Source organism: Cololabis saira, chromosome 13 (genome assembly GCF_033807715.1).
Source record: "Cololabis saira isolate AMF1-May2022 chromosome 13, fColSai1.1, whole genome shotgun sequence".
Lineage (NCBI taxonomy): Eukaryota > Metazoa > Chordata > Actinopteri > Beloniformes > Belonidae > Cololabis > Cololabis saira.
Window position 1 is genome coordinate 36,685,356 of NC_084599.1, and position 12,701 is coordinate 36,698,056.

General features: G+C 44.6%; 1 pseudogene; it reads right to left on the bottom strand.

The window, feature by feature from the left end:
* Positions 1 to 1,036: 1,036 nt before the first annotated feature.
* Positions 1,037 to 11,959, bottom strand: LOC133458670 (interferon-induced protein 44-like; annotated as a pseudogene).
* Between the last annotated feature and the right edge of the window lie 742 nt (positions 11,960 to 12,701).

A 12,701-nucleotide genomic window follows, 5' to 3' on the forward strand; every position in this document is an offset into this window, starting at 1 on the left:
CAGTTCATGCTAAACCCGCCCAAACACAGGGACAGCCAATCAATGTCCATTTCCAGGTGTGACTGACCTTGTTTTCCACCCCTAACAATCAAGCACAACAAGCCCACCACAGAAACACAGATTTCATAATAAAGGCAACTCGCAAACAGAAAAAGTAAAAATAGAGATTAAAAAATAAATCAAGTGATCAAAAAACATGCGCTGAATATGCCTGTAATTAATTAATCGCAATTACCGCGCTAATTTGACACCCCTAATTTGAATGTCTGCTTTTATGAGTTATGATGAAGGAAATCCTGGAAACACAGATGCACTCTGGTCCTGCACTAATCAAAGTAGTTATTGGTTTTTGTCTGTTTTTGTCTTTAAAGGGGACCTATTATGAAAAACACGTTTTTTCTTGTTTTAACATATATAAAGTGGTCTTCCCTCACCCTGCCAACACAGAAAAGATGATACCCCATGAAAATCTGCAAGGTCTGCTCGCCCCCACCTTACAGAGTCCCCCAGTGTCATGTGGTTTCTGTGAGTCGTTTGGATTTGTGCATTTTCTTTACGTCACCAAAATGCAAACCACGCCCTCGGTCTCCTCCGCTGCTGAAACCACGCCCACAACCAGCTCTCTCCGCAGCTGGAGCGGTCCTTCCTTCAGCCAGTCGGACACGCGCCGTGGCGGAGCAGATCCGGGTTAAATCATCCAGGTTCCCGGGTGGTTTGGGAGCTGGGTCCTCGGGGGTCTGTCCCAGGTCGGACCAGCTTCACCCTCTGAGATTTTCAGGCAAATCTGTCGGTTTGATCACCGGTAACGGGCGATGCGCCCCGGAGCGGATCTGTGCGCCGGCCGTGGGGTTGCGGCGCCCGTCGCACAGCATCCGCTGGGGCAGATCCGGCTGAAATTCCGCTGGTCGGTCCCCGGGAGTCCCTGCTACCAGTCCCGGCCGGTCGGAACCGGTCAGATCCCCCCGTTAAAGCCGCGGTGATGCGCGCTGCTCCAGCAGCGCTGCTCCCGGGCGCCCGGCGGGGCTCCGGGGCCAGCGTTCAGCATCCGCCGGGTAGATCCGGCTTAAATAGTGCATAAATGTAATTTATATACATCTCATATTTAATTTTTTTAACAATAAAGTTTCCATTTGTGAAAATTCAGTGTTGTATTTATTTACAGGCTCGGGCTGCTCTGGCGGAGCGAGGTTTATTCTCCTCCCCTGCTACACGTCATTCAGGGAGCCAATCAGCACAGAGCCTCATTATCATACCCACCCCTTCCCTAAAAATGAGGCGCAGAAAAGGAGGTTAGAAGCGGTAAAACTAGTGACAGGGCCCACAGGCTGGATTTATGCTTTATGTAGAAAAAACAAGCTTTAGAAGACATTCAAGGCCTGTTTAAAATATACATTAAATGCCATAATAGGTCACCTTTAAACTGGTTAAATTTAACTTTCTTGGCAGGAAAAATAATAGCTACAGTGCTAGTTGAGGTGAGCAGAAAGCATGACAACATACTGTTGTACAAATTTGTATAAAAGTAATCAGTTCTGATGACTGCAGTATGATAGTGATATGGACAATTAGCATTTTGACATTTATCACATGATTAGATGGTAAAGGAAGACATGCAACTGTGATGGACTGGCGACCTGTCCAGGGTAAACTCCTGCCTCTCGCCTGAAAATGAGCTGGGATAGGCTCCAGCAGACCCCCGAGACCCTGCAAAGGATACAGCGGGTATAGATAATGGATGGATGGATGTAAGACATGCAATGTTTGAATATGAACATACTGACAAGTGGACATGCAATATTCAATGTGTTTCTCCCAAAACTGCTTCTCTAGGATGTTTCTAAGGGATGCGTGATCACAGACTCCCTAATCTTTTGTTTGAACACAGCTCAGTCGGTCACTGAGCTCATCAAAGTAGTTATCAACACATCGAAGCATCTGTGTGATGGCGCTGAGCAGCAGTTCATGTCCAGCTCCAACTCTTCGCTGTAGTTCTTCACTGGTACAATGCAGGAGATCGGCATGCCGAGCCGAGTACTGACCTCCTTCATCTGGATCACAATACACCATAAAAAAATGAGGGTTATCAGGACTGGGACTGCAAGTATTTTCTTTGAGAAACTTTTATTATCCTCACCACATCTTTTATGTAGCTACTTTTGTAGACCTTTCTCAAATCCTCCTTCACCAAAGGGCAGGCTTCGTCTATTTTGGTGAGCAACACCAGCTGAGGAATCCCTTGAAGCAAAACCAACATTTGGATTTAATATTTATTTTTCTAAAATCAGGAAAACTTTATTGAAAAGGGAAAACAACACATGAAGCAGGAGACAATTCTACCGACCCATCAAGTTGACTTTTCTGCGGCTTGCGTCCAGCTTCTCCTCCAGCTTTTGGGGCATGATGGAGATCTTGCAGGCATCGATGACGTAAACCACACAGTGAATCTTGTCTTTGAGACCTGGAGACTTACGATAGCATTGAGCCTCCGAGTACAGAGGAGCAGAGGGGTTGAACTGAGTCCGTGTTTGAGGAGAAAGAGAGCAACAGTTTCAGTTAAGCACAGCTACGTCCATGTTCCAGCCAAAATCCACCAGAATGTATTCAAGCAGTGTACCTGGTAATAATCAGGCAGATGACCTTTGAGGATGCTGCTGATGTCGTCTATGTCAAGCCCCGCCCCTTTACTTTCCTCCAGTCCCATGGTGTCACACAGGATGATTGGCAGAGGTTTTCCCTCACGTCCATCCTTCACAGAGTAGCTGCGAAACTGTTGGGTACAAAGTCACACAATAATACCCTCCTGTGAGACCCAAACTTGAACAAGAGGCCTTGCAGGTCATTATGGGCAGCACCCAAAGGTGAAGGCCTTGGTGTGCCGATTCTCTGTTTCCACAACTGTCTCTACATGGACTGTCACTTCTGTGGGGTGGAGGGAGCCTAAACATGTGGGTGAGGTTGAGAGGTACCAGCTAAATATAGTCGGGCTCACGTCAGCGCAGGGTACAGGTTCTGGAGCCAATCTCCTGGACCTTGTTCCACTCTGGAGTTGCCCAGGGTGAGATGGGGTGAACTGGTGTGAGCTTGTTTATAGCCCCCCAGCCCAGCCGCCATGTGTTGGAGTTTACCCCAGTGAACGAGAGGGTCGGTTACTTGCGCTTTCTCACTGTTGTTTATGCACACGGGCCAAACAGCAGCACAGAGTACCCAGCCTTCTTGGAGTCCCTGGGAGGGGTAATTACAGTAATAGTGCTTCAACTGGGGACTCCATTGTTCTACTAGGGGACGTCAACGCTCATGTGGGCAATGAAAGTGATACCTGGAGGGGTGTGATTGGGAAGAACAACCTCCCAATAAACCTGAGTGGTGCTCTGTTATTGGACGTCTGTGCCAGTTACAGTTTGTCCATAACGAACACCATGTTCAAGCATAAGGGTGTCCATCAGTGTATGTGCCACCAGGACACCATAGGCCGGAGGTCAATGATCGACTTTGTTGTCATTTCATCTGATCTTCTGCCGAATGTCTTGGACATTCAGGTAAAGAGGGGCTGAGCTGGTAACTGATCACCACCTGGTGGTGAGTTGGATACGCTGGTGGAGGAGGAAGTTGGACAGACCGCACAGACCCAAATGTATGTGAAGGTCTGTTGGGAACGCCTGGCCGAGCCCTCTGTCAGGGAAGTCTTCAACTCTCATCTCCGAGAGAACTTCTCACAGATTCCGAAGGAGGCTGGGGACATGGAATCGGAGTGGACTATGTTCTCGAAGTTGTGGACGCAAGGTCTCTGGTGCCTGTCGTGCCAGCTACCCCTGAACCTACGGGTGGACACCAGAAGTAAAGGATGCCGTCAGGCTGAATGAGGGTCCTATCAGGCAATGTTGACTTGTGAGACTCCTGACGCAGGGCAAGCAAGCCGCAACTTGGGCAGTCCTGGACGCAGAAACTCGGGTCTGGGAGGAGTTTGGTGAGTCCATAGAGGAGGCTCTGCACTCAAGGCGGATCTCATCCATCCCCAGTGTCTTGGCACTGAGCATCTTACAAACTACCTCAGTCTTTGGATGTTGTAGGGCTGTCTTGGTTGACCCGCCTCAGGCCTCAGACTAAGACCTGGTGGAAGTGTATGGGGTGAGGGAAGTTTGGACAAATCTGCTCTGACTGCTCCCGGATAAGCGGGGATGGATGGATGGATGGATGGATGGATGGATGGATGGATGGATGGATGGATGGATGGATGGATGGATGGATGGATGGATGTTTCCTATTTGACTACCAAAAACCCCTGTCCACGACCACTGTCACCAACTCAATTTATACTGACTGCAGTTATTTAATTGTGAATGAAACAGCGCTCCATATCTTGGGCTGCTGCCCCTGCAACCCAGTTTGAGATAAACAGAAACCAGTGGACGGATTAAAGGACGATAATGACGGGGAAATGATTTTGCATTGAAAATTAGGTGGCGGTCACGTACCTGTGCTGTGAGGCTGGTGGTAGAAGAGCCAGATATGGCCTGGCTGGTGACGTGGCCTCTGAATACAGAGTTGACGGAGTTAAAAAAGCTGGACTTTCCGACTCCAACCGGTCCAACAAGTAAAACCCGAGCCTGAGACACAGATTTAGTTGTCGGTTTGTAAGCTTTAATGCTCTCCATCAACTCCCTCCTCATCCTGTATACAGATATAAAGAAGTCAAACTTGAAATTGTTCAGAAAGACCAGTGTGTAGCATGTTCTTGAGGAGGAGGAGTCTTTCTGCATCTTACTCAGATTCCCAAATTACAGTCCTCCATGGCTTCTCGAGTTCAGTGGTCTCTTTTGGAGAAGAAAAATAATGAATACAACAATCTAATTTTATTAAAATATTATTTTATTAAAATAATATTATATATTGGTCTTTTAAAATTTTTTCACAAAAAGCTTAGCGTTGTCATTTTCTGATATTAAAATCAAAACTATACTTTAAGGGCGGGAAAGATGTCAAATTAAATGTATCAGAGAACATACCCTCCACCTGGTAGACTTCACACTCAGCCAGGTTCAGGTCGTTGCCATGCATCTCCACGGCAGTGAAGTTATAAGTAGTTCCTGGATTGCTGTACACTATTGGTTTGCTTTGACTGACAAGAGCCAAAGCTTCTCCAAAATAAGGACCAGAATTGCTAATCATTTTTACTGCATTTGCAGAATTAGAAGGTGGAAAAGTGCAGAGCTTTTCTCCACTGAATGTGAAGAGAAATGCCTGATTATCATTCACGAACGCTCCAGACTGGCAGAAAGGTCGTCTCGTGTAGCCTCCAAACACGTAACCTGAGGCATTGTAACCCACTGACACGGTGGGAGCCAGGTTGTCACATTGCTGGTGGAAAGCTGCTCCAGTGAAACCGTGGACACTGGCCTTGTAGAGCAGCTTCAGTTTGACACTGCCCAGACGAGAGCAGATGATTCTCTGCTGGCTGCTGGATAGTTGGGGCTTAAGAGTGGACATCTGGCCTGGTGGGTTGAGCTTCAGCAAAGTACTATAGCAAACTTCTTCCTCTGATGTGTCCTCACTTTTAATCCTTGCAAGAGAAAGACATTATTAATTACACAATAAATGTTCAATTAAATAACTTTTATCTCCAAACGTACATCTCAAGTTCAATGCAGGAGTGACACACAGAGTCTCCAGTACCAACCCAGTCTCACATAAAAACGTACCCTGCCTACGTTGGTCCAAAGTGCAAAAACATAGAGGGGTTACATTAATAGCCCTTGAATTGTTACATTGTTACATTTTTTCTGCCTATTAATTTTGCGTCCAAGTCACGTGACTTTCAAGATTCTGGCCGTGACACCAAAAAAGATGGCGGACATTTCTCATTTTTTAGTGAATAAAATCAATATTTTGAGTTAGTTTCTGCATAAAAATGCGTTTTGATTACATTTCTAGCGAGAAATATATATTTTACTTTCATAATATTCACTCAGTTAATGTACATAATCACTTGCTTGTTGTTGCCAAGTTTTTTCAGATCTCGCCAGGCTGATTTATTGTTCCGCGTTACACCAACGCGTAGGCTCTGCGTCGATTTAACGTGGAACCATAATTCAGGCTTAATGTGAAGCTGCAACGTTTTCAACCTGATCTCACAAAAATCTCTGAAGTGCCCACGACCTCTCACCACTATTTTCCCTGGCACCCAAACTAATGACTAGTGACTACAAATATGGCGCTGATAGCATAAAGCTGTATAGCATGACTCTAGGGAAATGTAGTTCTTAGCAAATATAATTTTTTTTTTACAGAAATGGAGGTTGTTAATACTAAAATAAGAGTGCACATAGTAGTTTAAGGGCATGATACACACATTTGTGTAAATATATTTTAAATATATAATAGTTAAATGTGTGAAAATTAATTGTAATCATGTTTTACCCCTTAACCATGTAATACCCCATAATATTCTATAATCCTGACCATGTAGGATCATTCTGGAGGTTTTGTGGGGGGGGGGGGGGGCGTACATCACTTCAAATACAGCAATGCTACTGTTTGGTTGATTGGTTAGAAGTAGGAAACGGATGACAACATCCATGGTGCTCACACAGAATTTACCACTTTCCGTGCTGGTGCCAGGGAAAATAGTGGTGAGAGGTCGTGGGCACTTCACAGATTTTTGTGAGATCAGGTTGAAAACGTTGCAGCTTCACATTAAGCCTGAATTATGGTTCCACGTTAAATCGACGCAGAGCCTACGCGTTGGTGTAACGCGGAACAATAAATCAGCCTGGCGAGATCTGAAAAAACTTGGCAACAACAAGCGAGTGATTATGTACATTAACTGAGTGAATATTATGAAAGTAAAATATATATTTCTCGCTAGAAATGTAATCAAAACGCATTTTTATGCAGAATATAACTCAAGATATTGATTTTATTCACTAAAAAATGATAAATGTCCGCCATGTTTTTTGGTGTCACGGCCAGAATCTTGAAAGTCACGTGACTTAGACGCAAAACTAATAGGCAGAAAAAATTTAACAATTCAAGGGCTATTATTGTAACCCCTCTACGTTTTTGCACTTTGGACCAACGCAGGCAGGGTACGTTTTTATGTGAGACTGGGTTGCCAATACAGCAGTTTTACAGAACAGTGGTTGGGGCTTTTTAGATAAATAACAAGCAGCTCTCAAAACAACATACCGGTACTTACAGCTCTGTAAGACAACTAAACCCAAACTGCACGGACACGAAACTGGTCAGAACTGAGTGGACTCATAATGACCTCACAGAGAGACGGAACATTTCCATCACTACTGGCAAAAAACCATTTAACCTTAACTGATACATTTCTCATTTCTACTTGGGCCTCCGCTGCAAATTTTAAACGGATAGGCCAGTGCCAGATGTCAATGGATATCAGAAGCTTTTTCAAAATGCACACAGCTGGACCACCACCAGCAGCAACAGACTGATGGAACACTTTTTGTCGAGCGCTTGCATCGTTTGGCCGCCATGTTTACTATTGACTGCTGGCTTCAAAGATAGGCGTAATAAATGCCAGATGTAATTAAAGTAAGAGAAGGTGAGTGATCTGAACAAACTCAAATATTCAAATATTCACCGAAAACGTCACGGATTTACACACAGTTTGGTTTCTTACAAATGTTATTAACGTGGTTATAATTTTTTGTACAAAAAATGGGGGCCCAAATTATGTTTTTTCTTTTTCTTTTCAATTTTGTTTCACAAGATCTTGTACTTACTTAGGTGTAGTTTGTGTTGGTTGGAATTCCTCTCCTACTCTGTTATGGTATTTGTATTTGTGGTAAGACGCACTGAATTACAGTACGTGCTTATTTGTGAGTGAGCAGCTTCGACCAATGGCGTGCGTCGCTGGCTTATTTAAGGGAAGGTGATGGTGAACCCGGAAACAAAGCGCGACTCTTCCCGTTTTATAATAGATCCATGGACTCTTCGCCCCCGCCCACTGCGGGTTCCGGTCGGTTTCCTGTCTCGTTCCTCTACCTGTGGCCGTGCTTCCGCCGCTGGGCTTTGGCCGGCTCGTGTCAGTAGCGGATCTTGCAGCAAGATTCCATGCTTAATTGCAACTGGTACCTGGTTTATGTTTGTTTCAGCATGCTGTGATGGCACCTTGTTTGCTACTTTTAATTCACTGCCGACCTGCACCTGATCGCTTTTTCAGCACGTTCCGGCGTTCAGTTTCCTTACAGTCTGCGCAGCGCGCATTCTGTGAGTTTTTGGGGCTCGCTCCGAGCGTCTGTTAATCAGGCGACTTGTGGAATTAGGCGAGCCTCACTAGGATTAATTAAGACGCCTGGCATCATCTGGTATGTGCTTTTCTAATGAATCTTACTTTCGGCAGTTATTATTTGTAGTATCAATTAAGTGTGTTGTATGTATTTTAGGGGTTGCCGGATTTGGTCCCGCTGCCGTTCTTGTCAACCTGAAATTACCCAGCAGTGTCCTGGTTGGACTGACGCTGTCGCCCGTGTGAAGAGTCTGCAAAGACCACCAAGCATCAAAGCATTTTAATAGGCTTAGTTTTAGCAATTGTGCGCGTGTGAGAGAGGGTGTGTGTGTGTGTGTGTGTGTGTGTGTGTGTGTGTGTGTGTTTAGAGTGTGCTGTGGGGAATATTCCTCTCTTGGGTGGATTCGGGTTAACTTGGGTTTTGTCGCCCTTGTTACCTTGTCCAACTTGTAGCAGCAACCACATTGGTCAATCTCTGTTTTTGTCCCCTCCCATTACTTTTGTACCGTTTATAATTGGTTTCGTATGTTTGTGCACTTGTTTTGTTTGCCTCCTTAAACCCCTTTTTGTTTCTTTGCTTTTCAGGTGCTGAGCGTTTCACGGCAGGGTGGCAGCCAACCCAGGAGGAGTCCCGTGGCACTTCAAAATTTCCAGTGAATTTTGTGTCTAGTTATTTAAGTACTTTTCCACAGAGCAACAGAGGGTATGGAAAAGAGGTGAAGAAGCATGTTCAAGCAGGTTGGGATGAGTGGATGGGAGTGTCAGGAGTGAGGTGTGATAAGTATCAGAGAGAGTAAACTAAAAAGGGTAAAAACATGATGGTGAGACCAACAATGTTAGGTTTGGAGGCTGTGGGACTGAGGGAAAGATGGGAGGCAGAGTTGGAAGATGCGCTTGTTCGATGTTTGGAGAGAAAGTCCGAGAGACCACGCTCCACTATCCCTGCATGCTGACCCTACATCAAGGCAAGGCAAGTTTATTTGTATAGCACAATTCAACACAAGGTAATTCAAAGTGCTTTACATCAACATTAAAAGCGACAAGACACAATTAAACAGTAAATACAAATAAAATGAAATAAAATGATAAGAAAAGAGGTAAAATAATAAAAAAACAAGTTATTAAAAATAAGGGCAGCCTGGCAGCCCGGGGATGAATCGCTGCTAACAACATGGTTCATCTCCCACATGAGGAGGATTAAGGTGAACAAAATATGCACCTAGCTTGGGCAATTTGGCTATTTCTTGCTCCCTTTTTTCTTTTTCTTTGCATTTTATCACTCCACTCTTGTGTTTCTAACTCCCGCTCATCTTTAGGCTGTAGGATTACTGTGCTCTGTTGACAAGTGATCGATGATGACGTATGACGTTGATAGACGGCTGTTGATGACGAACGATTTTACCCAAAATACATTTGGAGATTATACTTGCAATTTTTGTTTTAATGTTAACTGTGAGTGTGAAAATCTCAGCACAACATATTATACAATGCTTTATACCTAATATGGACCAAGTGGTGCCACAAAAAAAAAAAAATCTCGCTGGGGCAGCGGGGGCCCAATGGGGCCCGGGCCGGGGGAGTATCGCCCCGCGTGTGGCGAGCATTATTACTGTTTCTATGAATAGTCTCTGAAAAATATGATTGCCTTGCATTCTTCAGTTTCTGGTTATAGTTGCGAAGACTCTCTTTATAAATGTTGTAATATACCTGAAGTTTGTTTTTGCGTCACCTGCGTTCTGCTTGTCTACATATCCTTCTCTGTGCTTTAACCAGTGTGGCGTTTCTCCAGGGTGACTTTTTCCTCCCTGACAGAACTTTGGTCTTAATTGGAGCGATAGAATCAATAACAGTCATAACATTGGAACTGAAACTGTTAACAAGGTCATTAACTAGAACTGAGGGAAGGGTTGGTGATGGTGTAAAACCCTGGGTGAATAATGCACAGGTGTTATCATTTATACAACGCTTTCTGATTACCTCTGCTTCACCTTTCATAGGATTGGCAACAGTGGTCATTTTTAACAATACACAGTAGTGATCAGAAAAAGCCACATTGTCTCCTGTTGGGACTTGGTGAGACTCCCCTCGTTGGGCTGTTGGGGCTGGGGGAGACTCCCCCTGTTGAGGTGAGGATAAGGATGATGACCCTGCAGTTTCTCTCTGACTCTGTCATCCATGGTCAGTCCTTATCTCAGCCAGAGTGTCACCAGAGTGTCGTCTTATCGGTTGTTTTGGAACATCCCGCCTCTTGTTCTTGGCAGAGGCTGATTGTTTTTGGCGCAGATGATAAAAAATGGTGGAGAACCATGGCCTCGGTTTTGGAGGTGCTAATTATCATCCCTGCCGCGTCGCACTCTGCCTCAAACCGCCCCAGCTGAAGGTCCAGGTCCAATGAAGCCAACAGGACAACATCATCCGCAAAAAGTAGGGATGAAATCCTGTGGTTCCCAAACCGGATCCCCTCCGGCCCCTGGCTACGCCTAGAAATCCTGTCCATAAAAATTATGAACAGGACCGGTGACAAAGGGTAGCCCTGCCGGAGTCCAACATGCGCTGGGAACAAGTCTGATCTACTGCCGGCAATGCGAACCAAACACCTGCTCCGATCATATCGGACAGCCCTTAATAGAAGGTCCCGGACCCCATACTACAAATGCCTTCTCCAGATCCACAAAGCACATGTACACTGGTTGGGCAAATTCCCATGAACCCTCGAGCACCCTGCGAAGGGTATAGAGCTGGTCCAGTGTTCCACGGCCAGCACAAAAACCGCATTTTTCCTCCTGAATCCAAGGTTCAACTATCGGCCGTATTCTCCTCTCCAGTACCCTGGCCTAGACTTTCCCGGGGAGGCTGAGAAGTGTGATCCCCCTGTAGTTGGAACACACTCTCCGCTCACCCTTTTTAAAAAGAGGGACCACCACCCCGGTTTGCCACTCCAGCGGTACTGTCCCCTTCCTCCATGCAATGTCGCAGAGGCGTGTCAACCAAGACAGCTCTAAGACATTCAGAGACTTGAGGTACTCAGGGCGAATCTCATCCACCCCCGGTGCCACTGAGGAGCTTATGAACTACCTCAGTGACCTCGGCTTGGGTAATAGATGAGCACATCCCCGAGTCCACACTCTCTGCTTCCTCAATGGAAGGCATGTATTTTTTTTTTTTAGTTTTCAACAATTCATTTTAAAGGAGGCAAGGAGACCCCTTCTCCTTGCACCACCACCCCTAGGAGTAGAGAGCAGCCCTCTTTTATGGCCCCAACCAAATAACTTTAATTGGGCAGCTACCATCCACAGAGCACTCGGTACCATCAGATACACAAACATAGTCCCATAAACACAATAAGACCAACTAATACACTTTTCTATAACCCATCCGAAACCTAAATAACAAAAGCCAAAATAATCCCCAGAGTGAGAATAAAAATACAATAATACAAATATGAAATAATAATACTAATACAAATAAACCGGTTTATGGATATATAAATAAAATAAAATAAAATATGGAACATGAAAAGTAGTGGGTACCACACCCAAACTGACAAACTTTAAAACCGAATCACATTCCAAGACAGTGAGCAACACATAGTAATGCATAATATATACGTCCCAAAGTTCTTGAGGGGGAAAAGTGGATATATGTACAAACACAAATCTCTTTAATAATTTTAGTCTTACCTCAGTCTTTTATCTGAGTCTGTGTTGGATGAGAGCAGAGATGTAACTGAGTACACTTTCGATGTAGACTTCACTATGAGCAGAAATGAAACTGATCGTGCACCAATGGCTGGCACGCACTTTGACTCAACCCACCCAACCACAACAGGATACAACTGTAACTGCTGGCTGGCGGGGGGGGGTGAGTTGAGGCTTGTTAACTGGTAATCTGGAATACGAATGGGTGCAATCAGCAACGTCTAAAAGGTAGGCATCAACAGAGAACCTGGTTTATAAAACAACAACCAAAACCCCAAAGTCTGCACCTTATGAAGGTTATTTGTTATAGAAAATAATAATCTACACTTGAAAGTAACCCTGGCAGGTTTCACCAGAACAAATGTCTACACATGTAAAAGCACGAACAATAGATGACAATGCAAAGAGAGATGGAAAGATGACGGTGGTACTCAGATTATTCTGTGTTTTATATCTTCTCCCAGCTCAGCACCAGGCTGGAAAAACAGAAGAGCTAAACATTGTCAGGGTGGGATGACAGATATTATTCACATGAACCTTTCAGATGACACTGTTAATGCAAAGCAGGAAGATGGATTTGATAAGATTCATTGTTAACAAATGAATAGATAGATGATGTAGAGATGAATAACAACTTTCATTGTAAAAAATAAGTAAATAAAGACATAATAGGTTGTTTCCCTTTGAGCAGTGACACTCTGATACAGTCACAGCCTAAGGCTGCTTAATGTACATTTATTTTTATCCTTAAA